Raw genomic sequence first — 14,796 nt, 5'->3', positions numbered from 1 at the left:
TAATGTATAGTTAATTAATTAATGGTATATATATAAGTTAAAACATTGGCTGTCCTAGTTCTCAGACCGTCAAACTCAGGCTGGAATTATACCAAGTCTCTGGGTCTCCAGTTTACTGACTGCAGATCTTAGCACTTAACCTCTGTAATCATGTGAATCAATTCCTTGTAATCTCTCTCTCTCTCTCTCTCTCTCTCTCTTTCTCTCTCTCTCTCTCTCTCTGTTGGTTCTGTTTCTCTGGACCCTGACTAATTCATTGACTACTAAACTAAGGTCAAGGATTATAATTTTCTTTGTGACTGTTTATGTATCCTAGGCTGCAGCCTACTTGTCAATATCATTCTAACTTTATAGATTGTTCTAAATATGACAACAAACTCTAACCACCTATGTTTTCAAGTATAACAATGAGTAAATGGTTCTAACAAGTAGATGTTACTCTTACCCAAGTCTCTCTAGAGGACAATATGGACACTGGCAGGATAAATAACATTAGTTTATGGATTCAACATATAATCAGAATAATTAGACATTTATCAAGTACTTATTAGAAGCAGAGCATTATGCTAGGTGTTGTGGGGAGTATTGAGATGAATATTCACCTGTGTATGAGTGGACCACCAAGGCTAATAATATAGAATCCAATTTTATGATGAGTTATACTGTAATTTTTTTACATTCCATCTTTATGATTTCTCTTTCAATGGATATGATTGAGGCATGATTCATCAATGTCCTTCTTCTCCAGAAAGAAAAGGTATTTTAGTGGAAAGACAAAAAACTATGAGTATCAGTTTCTAGGTTAGAGTTTAGATATGATGGTCCTTTAATTGCAATGGATTTTTATATGCTTAAAAATGTCTTAGTTTTTTCAACAAGCATATCATAGTTATAAATAATAATAAAAATATGTCCCTCACATACAATTTCTGACACACACACAAAAATTAAAACCTTGATTTTACAATTTAGTGAGTCAGTACCTATCACATGAACCACTGTGATACTTACAATTGTATGTCTAGCCCAGGGGTCCTCAAACTACGGCCCGCAGGCCACATGCAAATACAAATATTGTATTTGTTCCCATTTTGTTTTTTACTTCAAAATAAGATATGTGCAGTGTGCATAGGAATTTGTTCATAGTTTTTTTTTAAACTATAGTCCGGCCCTCCAACGGTCTGAGGGACATGAACTGGCCCCCTGTTTAAAAAGTTTGAGGACCCCTGGTCTAGCCAACTAAAATTTACCCCAGACATATAGATAAGGGTTCATTTTCCATAACAGGACACATTCTGCAACCTCTTAGGTCCCTAGTCATAGTTAACAAAGTTATCATATGGTAGCTAATAATAAAACCATTTAATATTATTCAAATACTAGTAGCCCATCGCATGATATCGCGCGCAGTAGGCCGCCCGCTGCTTCCACAGGAGCAGGCAGGAACTGCAACATGCCACCGGGAGCCATGCTGCTTCCACAGGGGCCATGTGGCTTCCACAGGAGGTGGAAGTGAGCCCCGGCACCCACAGGAGCCGGGAGGAACCCGTGCCGATTATGTGGGAGGTGGGAGGGAGCTGCACTGTTTCTGTGGGAGGTGGGCCTGCCGTCTCCTCTCTGGGCCTGTGCTTGGCCAAGGAGGCTGAGGGCTGGCCCCCCGTCCCTGTCCATGTCTGCTCTGGATCTGGGGGGCCAGCTTGAGCCGGGGCGCAGCGGCTCGCTGTCCCCCTGCCTCTGTCTCCATTCTCTGCTCCGTGCCTCACCTGTGCGCGCAACCTCCTCCTGTCTGGTCATGACCCGTTACAGCGGCCCGGCCTAATTTGCATATATATATATATATATATATATATATATATATATATATATAATTTTAAATTCTAATTACCAGTAAAATAACAAATAAGCAAACAGGAATAGGATGTGCATATAAAAATAGCCTATCTAATAAAAGGGTAATATGCAAATTAACTGTCACTCCATCACAAAGATGGCAGTGCCCATAGCCACAAGATGGCAGTGCTCAGTCCTTTCATCCCCGCCAGAGTCCTCCAATTCCAGGGGCGGTCGCTGAGAGTGGGCAGCATGAGCGGCCACCCCACCAGACTCCTCCAGTCCCAGGTGGTGGCCACTGAGAGCAGGCAGTGTGAGTGGCGGACCTGCTGGAGTCCTGCAGTCCCTTAGGCTTGCTACTTAGGTTGTCTTTCCTCCTGTGTCTGGAGGGAGGCTGAGGACCCACCATTGTTGGGTGTTGCTGTCCCTGTGACCACAGCACCACAGGCTGCAGGGCACTGGCACCCTCCAGAGCTGGGCGCTGCTGTGGGGAGCAGTGCCCACTCTCTGGGATCCACCTGCACCTGGCATGTTCAGGGGAGGCAGCTGGGAGCAGACAGATCCTGGGCTCGAGGAGTAGGGGGTGGGGTAGGGAGCAAGTGGGAGGAGAGGAGGTCAGGGCAATTCATTCCAATGGATCTCACTCCAAGCCTTCATTCAAATGCAGAAAGCTCTCCAGTGACATCAGAGCCTCGGACCTTGCCTCGGGCTTCTCTGACTTCCACACCCTTAGGCCACAGCTCGCCAACTTCAGGGAGGGAGGATATTTAGAAACCAGCCTGTCTGGGTGGAAAAGAGTGCGGGAGCATCCTCTGTTCGCTTCTGTCTGTTTTCTCTTTGTAAATCCCATTTCCTATTTTCTACACTCTTTCTAAGGGTGACCTGGCTTTTGACAGCAAAAACAGACTCCTCTACAGTTTCACAGCAGACCTCATGGACTGATTCTGTTTCCTCACCCTCAGAAACCGGCAGGTGTATACATAGTATTCATGTAAAAACATTCAAACCTGTAGAGAACTTTTATGAATTTACTTGAGCCAAACTGTTCATACTTGCTGGGAAGTAGAATATCAAGGGGTTGGGATAATGATCTGGAGAATGGCTGTTTTTTGCTTTGTTTTATTCATTCTTCTTCTTTTTAAAAAATTTAATATATTTCCATTGATTTCTGAGAGGAAGGGAGTGGGAGAGAGAGACAGAAACATCATTGATGAGAGAGAATCACCGTTTGGCTGCCTCCTGCATGCCCCCAACTAGGGATCAAGCCCACAACGAGGCAAGTGTCCTGTTCTGGCTGTGGAGAGCCTCTGGGCAGCGGGCGTGGACTGTCCAGGCCCCGCAGAGAGCAGAGAACTATGGGGAGTGGCCCTAATCCATCAGGGCTCCCGGATTGGAGAGGGCTCCCCTGAGGGCTCCCAGATTGGAGAGGGTGCAGGTCGGGCTGAGGGACTCCCCCCCCCATGCACAAATTTTGTGCACCAGGCCTCTAGTATAAATATAAAGACACAAGCTGATTAGGTTTTATTTGGTTTCAGGTGATTTTCAATTGGAGTTAAAGTATCTATTTAACACCAGTGTGAATATATAGCTGGTGCAGAGAGAGCTCCAACTGCAGGCAGTATTGACAGCCACTCCAGTTTGGTGATGGAGTAAAGGGGGGAAATGAGTTAGGTTGGGGAATTTCCATTTATATTAGTGATGCTCCTTCCACATCTATCTTCTGTTCCCAACCAAATTGTAAATCTTAGTTCCCAAATGTAGACATGACAGCAAATATTTATTTGTTCTGTGAATTTTCAATTTGAATGTGCATTTCATGTATAGGAAAGCAGTCAACATAATGAGACATCACTGGGAATAGTTATCTAGGCGTATTGAAACATGGATGGCTGTTTTCTACATTGCAAGCAAATGAAAATTTTTTTCATTAATAAATAATATGGATATAACTCTTGATAATGTTTGCCTCTCATTGAATCAATCCCATTAGCATTAATATTTTTGTAAAGCACACTCCATGCAAAAAGCACCTAAATTTTCAATAGATTTGAATGTGGGCACATTCATTCAATATGCAGATGTAGATGTTCTTCGTACCTTAAAATTAAACCTTTACATATACAATATGTAAAGTTTAGACAGATAGCTAGATAGATAGCCAGATAGAACAAACACATGCTTTATATAAATTTCCAAAGGCTTAAGATATTCATGCCCTTATGTGGGATAAAAAGTGTTAGTAACAGGAATTAATTACATGATTTCTTTTCAGTCCCATTTTATCATTTTTGAAATAAGACTTATGCTAGAGTATTGGTTATTTCTTTTTATGCCCTTCATTAATATCACAAGTACAAAGGAGTTATTTTTTTTTTAACTGTGCAAGTCTAATCATAGGTACTGTGTGTAGTGCAAAGTAGACTAGATTTACACTGACAATACTGTTTGGCTTTCAAAGAGACACCTGGCATTTTTATTTCTCTCATTCTTCACTTATGAACTGGAGATAACTCCTACCTCTCATGGTGACTTGAGGCTTGAATGAGTCCATGTGAGTGTTTTGTGTATCTCAAGCAAGTTCTAATACAGCCAGAGGTATGTCTATTAACTTTTATGATGCCAAGTCACCTTGATCTATTTATGATCAATAATATCATTTTGTAGTTTAGGTATTTTGTAGGCTAGATATTACCCCAACCAGCATTTAAAACAGCATCTTAGATACTTGCCTCTCTTTGCTGTTTTGGGCAGCTAATATTGTGTAGATAAACAATGAAATAGTCTGATTTAGAACCATAAAAAAATCTGGAGCAGAAGGCCATGGTGTCTTTTGTATTGTGCTAAGTACCTTTGGTATAGAACAGTGGTTCTCAACCTTCCTAATGCCGCGACCCTTTAATACAGTTCCTCATGTTGTGGTGACTCCCAACCATAAAATTATTTTCATTGCTACTTCGTAACTGTAATTTTGCTACTGTTATGAATCGTAATGTAAATATCTGATATGCAGGATGTATTTTCATTGTTACAAATGGAACATAATTAAAGCATAGTGATTAATCACACAAACAATATGTAATTACATATGTGTTTTCTGATGGTCTTAGACGACCCCTGTGAAAGGGTTGTTCGACTCCCAAAGGGGTCGCGACCCACAGGTTGAGAACCGCTGGTATAGAATGATGATTAGATGATATTGAGGGTGCCTGCTTATAAGGCTGAATTGTGCCTAAATTTTAGATGATAAGTTTCTAGTCATTATTATAATATGGGTGCATGGTCATTTTAAAATATGATCATAATTTTTTTCTTCTCTTTTCTTAGATGAAAGAATATTCTAAGAAAAAAACCTTGGGTTCTTTGGCTCCCACTTCCTTACCTCCACACACAACCCTTGGTATAGGGTGGGTTAATGTTTCTTTACCACCAGAGAACTCTGACATTGTTTCAAATTATAAATAGCTAGGCATTGACTCTCATATGATTTTTCAAATTATTTAATCATCATGAGTAATTTTTATATGAAATGACCGGGATGAGTAAAATTAGTTTCTGATTAATGAAAAAAGATAAGTTTAAGTTAAAATTACAATTAGAAAATATTGTGCATTTTAGCTATTAAGTTGCACTATTGAACTATTAAAGACCACATTTTAACCACTGTAAGAAATAGAAGAGCATAGTAGAGCCTGAGCACTTGGGTTTCAATCCTGGCTCTACCAATTCCTAGCTCTGTGGCTGTAACAGTAAAGTACTAGCCACAGTTTTATAGTCTAACAATAATAGTGCCTGACTGACTAAGTTGCTGTGTAGGTTAAGTGGGTTAATTAAAGCACTAAGGACATTGTCATAATACATGAGCTATTTATCACCATCACCATCCTCTTCCATCTCCTTTTTTAAAAAGAAAATATTTCTAAATCCACCAAATCCAAACTAATCATTTCATTGGACATTAGACTAGCATTTTTCTTTAGAAATTGTAAACTTTACAAGTTTTAACTAAATAACTTTTTATGCTATAAATAAGAAGCGGATGCAAGCACAGCAACACACCTACCAATCTGTTGCACTAAGTTCCAGAACATTGAGAAAGCAGAGTAGTTGTCCTGGCTCATTAATCTGCAATGGTTAAAAACTCCAAAGCATTACACTGAGTTGTCTTTAACTAACAAAAACATTTATTTAAAGACCTCGGGCGAGGAATAGGGCCTAGTATGTGAAATCTGGAGTATCAGGCAAGTTCAAAAGTAAAAACCTAAGCAGATTTCTTGTCCTGTAGGGAAGTCAAGAATAGGAATCATAAGTAGAGTAGAGAGTGTTGAAATTGGGGAAATACATGTGTTCCAGGGCTCATTCCTTGGCCCCAGGATTTTTAGGTCAGTCTATGGGGTGCTGGGCATTTAATGAGTCCTGATGGATCACTAAATAGCCCTCAACTTTCTCTCCAGACCTCATTCTGGGCTCCTAGCTTCTCCTATGCTGAAGAAGTGGTCAGGATTGTGCTAGATGATGCTCTACAAATACTGCAAGAATTTTTTAGTGGTGGAAATACACTGAATATAGATTTTTGAAGAGGAAGGAGGAGGAAGAGGAGAATTTTGAAAGAAGAAGAGGAAGGAGGAGGAAGAGGAGAATTTTGAATTATTTTTTATGATGTAAACTGCATTTGGAAAGGAGCAGGGAAAGGATCATGAAGGAAGGGGAATGTCTGAGTGGGATTGGAGCTCTTGATATTCCTGTCCCCTCTCATGTTTAAGGCCCTAAAGATTCTGCAAGTAGGAGCTTGCAGAGGTGTCATCCCTACCAGGGATCCTAATTGTCTTACCCAAGTTGCCTTATCACCTCTTACCTCAGTGCTGCCTCTTTGCTTAGATTCTTTAAATTGATTGTTCACTTGGACTCTCTGTAAGCCTTTTTTATATTGTAAACATGCTCTTTCCAGATAACACTGAGATTTATGATTCAGTCCCTCCTGCCTCAGCTCAAAACACTAACTTCTACGTGTTTATCAAGGAGAAGAGTTAAAATTATGAAAAAGAAGTGACAATATGAATAGAAGATTGATTGCCTCCTTGTTGCACCCTTAAAAGGATTTGATACATTTGCAGAGTCACACTTGTAATTATCATGATCAGTGGCAGTTAAAATGGCATAATGAATTTACAGCTTTATTACTGGAGCTATAAATGAACAAGATAGATCACCCCCTGTATAAAAAACAGCACCCAGTCCAACTGTGGTTTCCGCTGACAGAAATCCTCCTCAGAAAAGGAGCATCTCTACAGGGAGATGCCATTACTGCTCACCCAAGTGAGAAGAATCTATATCATGGGAAGGAAAATAGCTATAGAACACCAGATGTTTGCTAATGAAATTGACGAGGCTAAGTTTTAAACAAAGATAATCTGGGAGGGTAAAATAATGTTGATTCTTCCCCTGACTTTTATAAGCAGGGGTAATAAATCCATCGAAAGTACACATCATTGCCTCTACATCCAGTCCTACCTCCAGTTATTAAGCCTCTTCTTTTGTCACAAGAATCACATTCGGTGTGTCTGTAGCTAGGTACTGGCGGCCTCAGGAATTCTGCAGGCCTCACTTTGCTATCTCCCCTCTGCTCTCCTTATGTATATAATAAGCTGTTCCTCATCTCAGCTCCCTCATCTTTTTTGTAAACATTTGTTTATTGATTTTTGAGAGAGAGAGAGAGAAAGAGAGGAAGAGAGAGGGAGAAAGAAAAGCATTGATGAGAGAGAAACATTGATTGGCTGCCTCCTATATACTCCCCCACCCCCACTGGGGATCCAGCCTGCAACCCAGGCATGTGCCCTGACCAGGAATCAAACCAGTGACATCTTTTTTTAAAAATATATTTTATTGATTTTTTTACAGAGAGGAAGGGAGAGGGATAGAGAGTTAGAAACATTGATCAGCTGCCTCCTGCACACTCCCTACTGGGGATGTGCCCGAAACCAAGGTACATGCCCTTGACCAGAATCGAACCTGGGACCCTTCAGTCCACAGGCCGACGCTCTATCCACTGAGCCAAACCGGTTAGGGCAAACCAGTGACATCTTGATGCATGGGACCACGCTCAACCACTGAGCCACACCGCTGGCCAGGCTTAGCTTCCTCATTTTGACCTGCTCTGCTTGAATTTGGTGTAAATGGCTTAGGACTTCCCACCTCAAGACTGACTATCGTATCAAATAATGCCTTCAGGAATCTCTGAATGTATTTGAACCTCTAGGTTACTAAAGGTTTGGGCAAGAGCCCAGAAAATTTTGATAGATGCACCCTCTGTCCCTCCTGGGATATAAGCTAATTCTGGGAAAGCATAAACCTTCTTCCTTATGGAGGGAAAACTCAGTAAAAGCACAGATCCTGGGAAAAATTAAAGCTGCCATTCAAAAGAAATGGACCACACAGAGGAATGAGAGTTGCTCTCCACCTAAAACAGCTGGGCTGGAAGAAACAGGCACATTTAGGAACTTACTTATTTATGTCCTCAATACAATTCAAAAGGGTTCTCTATCGCTAAAATTAAAGCAAACAGCCCCTAAAGAGGGAACCACTTGATATCTACTAGAATTGTTTGGAGGCATAAATATGATTTCCAAGTTAGAAACTGATGGAAGCAGTAATATGAAATGAATACTGCTAAACTCTGCATTTCTGAAGTATTAAGGCAAGTACAACAATATATCCCCTTGGTCTTAAACATAGCCTGGTGTGGCATAGAGTTTAAGAGATCTATAATATTTTTTCTTCACCGCTATGTTGACACCAACATCAAGATTAATATCCTTAATATATGAAACATTCATGGAACAGAGTCAAAATTAACAAAACCAAAAGAACAACCAAAGAACAGTTTATAGATGCCTTGGTCTCTGAAAGCAGAGGCTAAAGTAAGACTTTTGTACAAGTGATATATTTGGTGAATGCCAGGGGCAGAAATGAGAAACTGAGCAGATTGAAATAGGGGAGAAGGGAAAGCTAGTGCAATGGTGTGTGGTCGAGTCGGCCGCCATTACAGCAACGGAAGCTCCATCCCACTGGGATGTGCTCAAGAGTGCAGAGAGGGCTCAGAATCATCCCACCAAGGATGGTTGGGGAGAAGCATCTACTCATTGTCTTTCATATTTCACTGTTTAAAAGTTGTCCCAGGGCTGCTAACTCCCCAGCACTTCTGAGCTTAGTAGGCCTGTTTGCATGGTGGAGTCCTGCCCACTCTATTCTCCATATTCAGAGAAGCCAGGAGCACAGCAGGCATTGAGAGCCACCTGCCTAGAACTGCCATGTCTGGAATCAGGATGAGGCTGAGAGACATCCGGTAATAAAAAATGAAACTACATGAAAAAAATACACCTGAAAAAATTCACCTTCACTGCTAATCAAAGGAATGGAAAAAACACTGTCCTTTCCTCTGATACACTTAGAGTGATTTTAAAATTGACTACTCACAATGTTTTAAAGATGTAGTAAGAGAGGAAGATTTGCCCCCACTGCTAATAGAAATACATTTTATAAACTTTCTAGAATTAAATTAATGGTACAGATTGTTATGGGCTGAATCGCATCTCCCCCAAATTCATATATTGAAGCCCTAATCCCCAGTACCTCAGAATGTTACTATATTTGGAGATAGGCCCTTAAAAAGGTGAATAAGTTAAAATGAGGCCATTATGGTGGGCTATCATTCAATCTGACTGGTATCCTTATAAGGAGAGGAAATTTGGACACACAAAGAGACCACAAGGCCCTACTCAGTTTGCCTCAGCAGTTAGAGAATTGGCCCATCGACTGAAGGATTGTGGGTTCGATTTCGGTCAAGGGCATGGTACCTCGGGTGCAGGCTTGATCCCTGGGCCTGGTCAGGGTGCGTGTGGGAGGCAAACAATTAATGTGTCTCTCTCAAATTGATGTTTCTCTCTCTCAGTCTCTCCCCCTCCTTTCCACTTTCTCTAAAAATCAATGAAAAAAAGATACCCTTGGGTGAAGATTAACAAAACAAACAAACAAACAAACAAACAAACAAAAGAGACAACAGGGATTGTGCACACAGAAGGAAGATCATGTGAGGACACAGCAAAAAGGTGGCCATCTGCAAATCAAGGAGGAGACCTCAGAAGAAACAAGACCTACCGATACTTTGATCTCGGGCTTCCAGCCTCAAGAACGGTGAAAATAAATTTCTGTGCTATTTTCTTACAGCAGCACTAGAAAACTAGTACATAGACCATGAATCTTAAATATCTTCAAACACTGTCATCACTACAGTTAGTTCCTTTCAATATTCATTCCACCCTCCTTCCTTATTAATAGAATTCAGGCTTTTTAGTTTGTTGTTTGGAGAGCACAGCATCTTCCCAGCACTAGGCTATGGTCTATGGTTGGTCTAAGCCAATTCTGGAAATCCTGTTCCTTGTTTCCCCAGCATCCTTTGCAAGTAGAGTTGACCATGTGACCAGATTCTGGTCAGTGAGACGAAAATAAAGTCATAGTGGGCTTCTGAGAAAGCTTTTGCTTTCCTGATTAAAAAAATAATAATAATAAGACAGATGGAGGTTTATATAACCCCCACCTGTCCTCCTGCTTTCTATCTCAGTCACAGATGGGATGTGGTACCTCTCTTTGCAAATCTCAAGCTTTACATTCTACTAGCTTAGCAATTCCAATACATCAGAGGCCCTCCCATCCAATGGTTTCAACATGTGCTATTGAAATCAGTCTCACTGGCCTCACTTATGTAACATGCAAGTTACTGAACCAAATGAGGACCAGAGGGATGAAGTACTCTGTGGACCAGATCAGAATTGTGCTCTGCAACTATGCAACACACCCTAGAGTATGGTGTTGATGTCAGCCTTATCCAAACCACATGGATTGAAAGTGGGAAAATTAGTTGCTCAAAGGAAAATTAGGGTATTATACCTGAAGACTGAGGAGTGGATGCTGATCAGATGAAACAACTAATGTCTCCTACAGTTGAGCAACTTCTATTTGTCCTTCAAGTGTCAGCATGGCTATTACTTCCACTATAAGTTTTCCTGGCCACCCCCACTGTCATCAGTTCTACACTGGTCACCTCTATTCTTTTTTTCCGTATCATTCTGTACTTTGGCTATCACAGCACTTTTACACTGTATTATAATTGCCTATTTGCTTCTTTTTATTCCTCATTAGACTACAAATGCCAATAGGGCAGTGATCTTGATTATCTTATTCCCATTGTGTCTGCAATGTCTACTAGAGTGCCTAGCACATAAAAACACTTGACAAATATTTGCTGAATGAGTGAATAAATAAATGAATAGAGAAAATGCACACCATGAAGAACAAATATAATTGAAAATGCTTTCAAGCCCATGAAAATGATGGTTACTGTAGAGAGAATGGATACCCTTGAAATCTGCAACTGAATGTTAAGTTATATCAGGGCTTGCCTTGCAGATATCTCCTCCTGAAAGTTCATAGTGCTCTCCAGATTTAGGGTGAAGGTGGAGAATTAAACATATGGAGAAGGGAGAAGCATAGAGAGAAACATCATGAGAGAGAGAAAAAAACAACTATCAGCTGCCTCCTGCAGGCCCCCTACTGGGGATCGAGACAGCAACCTGTGCATGTGCCCTGACTGGGAATCTAAAGGTGACCTCTTGGTTCATGGATTGACACTGAACCACTGAGCCACCCCAGCTGGGCTAGAAGCCCCATTCTTATTTATCTCAAGTCAAGCACAGCTTAGGAGAAGGCCTTGAATTGGGGGGTACTGAGTTCTCACATACCTAAGAGGAAAGCAATATTTTGTTTCCCATCCTATATAATAAAAGAGTAATATGCAAATAGACTGGATGGCAGAACAACTGAACAACAAATCAAAGTGTAATATGCTAATGATATGCTAAGGCTTCTCAACCACTTGCTATGACGTGCACTGACCACCAGGGGAGCAGACAGTCCACTGGTTGACCAGTCACTATGATGTGCACTGACCACCAGGGGGCAGATGCTCTGACCAGTAGGTTAGCTTGCTGCTGGGGTCCCACCGATTGGGACTGAACGAGATGGGCCAGACATGCCCTGGAGCCCTCCCGCGGTCACTCCCTGGCCCAATTGTGCACTGATAGGGTCCCTCAGCCTGGCCTGCACCCTCTCGCAATTCAGGACCCCTTGGGGGATGTTGGAGAGCTGGTTTCAGCCTGATCCCGCAGGCTACTTCCCTTGGGAGGGTGCCAGACAAAGGGCTCATGGCTAGCGAGCGCGGCAGCGTGAGCCTCTCCCGGTTGGGACTAATTGGTCGTGGGCCCACAGCAGGCACAGTGGGGCCAGGATGAGCAGGAGCAGCAGGTAGGAGCTGCAGGCCGCATTGGACTGCGGGTTTCGGCCTGATCCCTGCAGGCCACCCAGAGGGACCCCACCCATGCACGAATTCATGCACTGGGCCTCTAGTCTACTAATAATGTTCTTTGTAACTAGTTTCCTCCTGGGAAACCCTATAGGTAGCAGTGGTCATAATGGAGCAGGATCTGACTTTTTCTTCATTTTAGGCTATGGGGAACATCGCTATAACCTTACACTGATTCCTAAGACGTACCAGCTCACACAGCACTTTCCATTTCCTCACATAGCCCCTCAATGACATTCTTCCCTGAGCGAAACTCTAGATGAGAAGGGTAAGGCCTGAGAAAGAGATAGTTCAGTTCTTCCAAGGTACTGGTTGGTCTTGGTTTCATACTCCTGATGCCCAGTCCATTGCCTTCCTTAAGAACCATGACTCTACTCCCATGAAAACACAGAGAACAAGAAGGAATCATTTAGCCACCACAGACATGATTTTTAAATAATTTTTAATATTTTGAATGTGTTTTTTAGTACACCTTAGTGAAACCTCATTGAGCAACTTTTGAGTACAGATTCAAGTGGCATTAGATTTTTTAGGAGCCATCAATTGATTAATTCAACATATAGTTACTAAAAACTTACAAAGTACCAGGACTTTGCTAAAAACTTAATGAGGTATAAAATGCTGCTGTGATGTTGCAAACAGTAAGCCATGATCTCAATCCTAGAGGAGTTAATATTCAGGTGAAGGAGAAAGACACTTAAATAAATAGTTACAATATGATGTGATATTGAGGAATTCTCTCAAATTTGTCTCTGCCAGGATCACCTTGCTTTATAAAATCCTGCAAATCCTTTAAAGCCAATTCAAATTCTGTTTCCTCTAAGAATTTCTAGTGCTCTGTTCAGCCAAAATAACTCTTTTTCCACTCTCTCCTCCTCTAGTTTATGTATTAACTAATATTTATGTTTGGATCTCTTTCCTCCATTTGAATTTATATTCTTGAAGGACAGAGGCTGTATCTTAGCTGTCTTTCTATTCTCCAGTTTGATCAGTAGTCTTTTTCATGTAGCAAACACTGAATGTTTGTTGAATTAAAATAAAGTTTACTACATTACTCAAATTAGTTCTCATGATGTTTCCAAATACATATATAATTATGTTGTGGGAACATAAAGAATAATGTTCTTTAGTTACTAATCTTAATTTTGGTAAGAAATTATTTGCCTGAACACTAGGAAAAGAATATATAAGGTTGTAATTGTAATGTTATATACTAAACATGTGTTGTTTCTATTGAAAATAAAAGAAATATAAAGATTTTTAGACATTATTTGTTGTCACTTGAAATTTAGAAAGAAAATGGATTATTCTGCATTTCATAGAAGTTGAGTTCAAGTTATTCCATAATGTTAATAAACAGAATATATTCTTTCAATTATTTATTATTGATTGCATTTGAAGAAGTTTAGATGGGGGTTAATGTAGGAAAGTAGGAATGCTAGAAATCATGGGAAATAAAATTCAAGATATGGAGGTGGACAAGAATTTGCAGAGAGATTTGAAGGAGAGGAAATACTTAGCACTAGATATGACATATAACAGGGGTCATTGCAACTTCTTACCGAAAATACTAGCTGACTGTGATTATGGCCTTTAATCTCACCTCTCTGGTCCTTAATTTAAAGTGAGATTCATTTAGTTTGAGATATTTCCATAAAGAATCCTAAAAGGGGTGTTTTTTTTCAGTCTAAATAATAATGTTAAATAAAATAAAGTATATTTCGGGAAAACTTAATAAGTCTAAAAAGGATTAGAAGGCAGAGAATTTGAGACAGAAGTCCAGCCTCCAGGATCAACTATATTTGTTCCATAAGAAGTGAAAACAAAGGTTAGGATGGAAGGCGGAGGAACAGGAAGTGAGAATCACAGCAAACGAAGCTGCAACATTTGCCCAGATGTCGGGTTACCTCTGAAAGTCTTTTCATTTACCAGTGATTCATTCTTCCTTGCATTTTCTTTGGACTTCATTTTCCATTTGTTATTACTGATTATAATAATAAAGCACTAATTTAGCACCCTCACCATATGTTGAGGCTTTGAAAACAAACGTAAATGACAAAGATGTTTCTTCTTTGAAAAATTCTTTGGGGTTTTAATTTTCAAACACTCAAGAAATGTATCTGAAAGGGTTGGTGATGAAGATAATTTAGTATTATTGTTTTTCACAATGCTCCCTGGAATTTTGAGCATACTTTGACATAGAGGGTGCTATTTAGAGGAATAGGTATGCAAGATTCAGTACTTTTTAATAGTTTCCATACAATGGCTGGAAAACATATTCACATGTGCCCAAGACAAAGGCTTTTAATCTTTTGCCCAGAAAAGAAAATTTGAGATGTAAAATAGTACCTGAGGAACTGGCTTTTTACCTTCTAATGAAAGCAAGGCAGTAGGGACTGAACATTTTTTATAGTATGTTATAAATTTCACTTTTAGTACCTGATGGCATTAACTTGCCAGAAATGCCTGAACTAAAGTTCATTTGAGGTAACATTTTTGGGTTTCATTTTAATCCATTCCTCAGTTTTCAGAAAACAAAAGATATTGAAACACAG

The sequence above is a fragment of the Myotis lucifugus genome, unplaced genomic scaffold (genome assembly GCF_000147115.1).
Source record: "Myotis lucifugus unplaced genomic scaffold, Myoluc2.0 scaffold_14, whole genome shotgun sequence".
Taxonomy (NCBI): domain Eukaryota; kingdom Metazoa; phylum Chordata; class Mammalia; order Chiroptera; family Vespertilionidae; genus Myotis; species Myotis lucifugus.
This window is presented reverse-complemented; position numbering follows the sequence as displayed.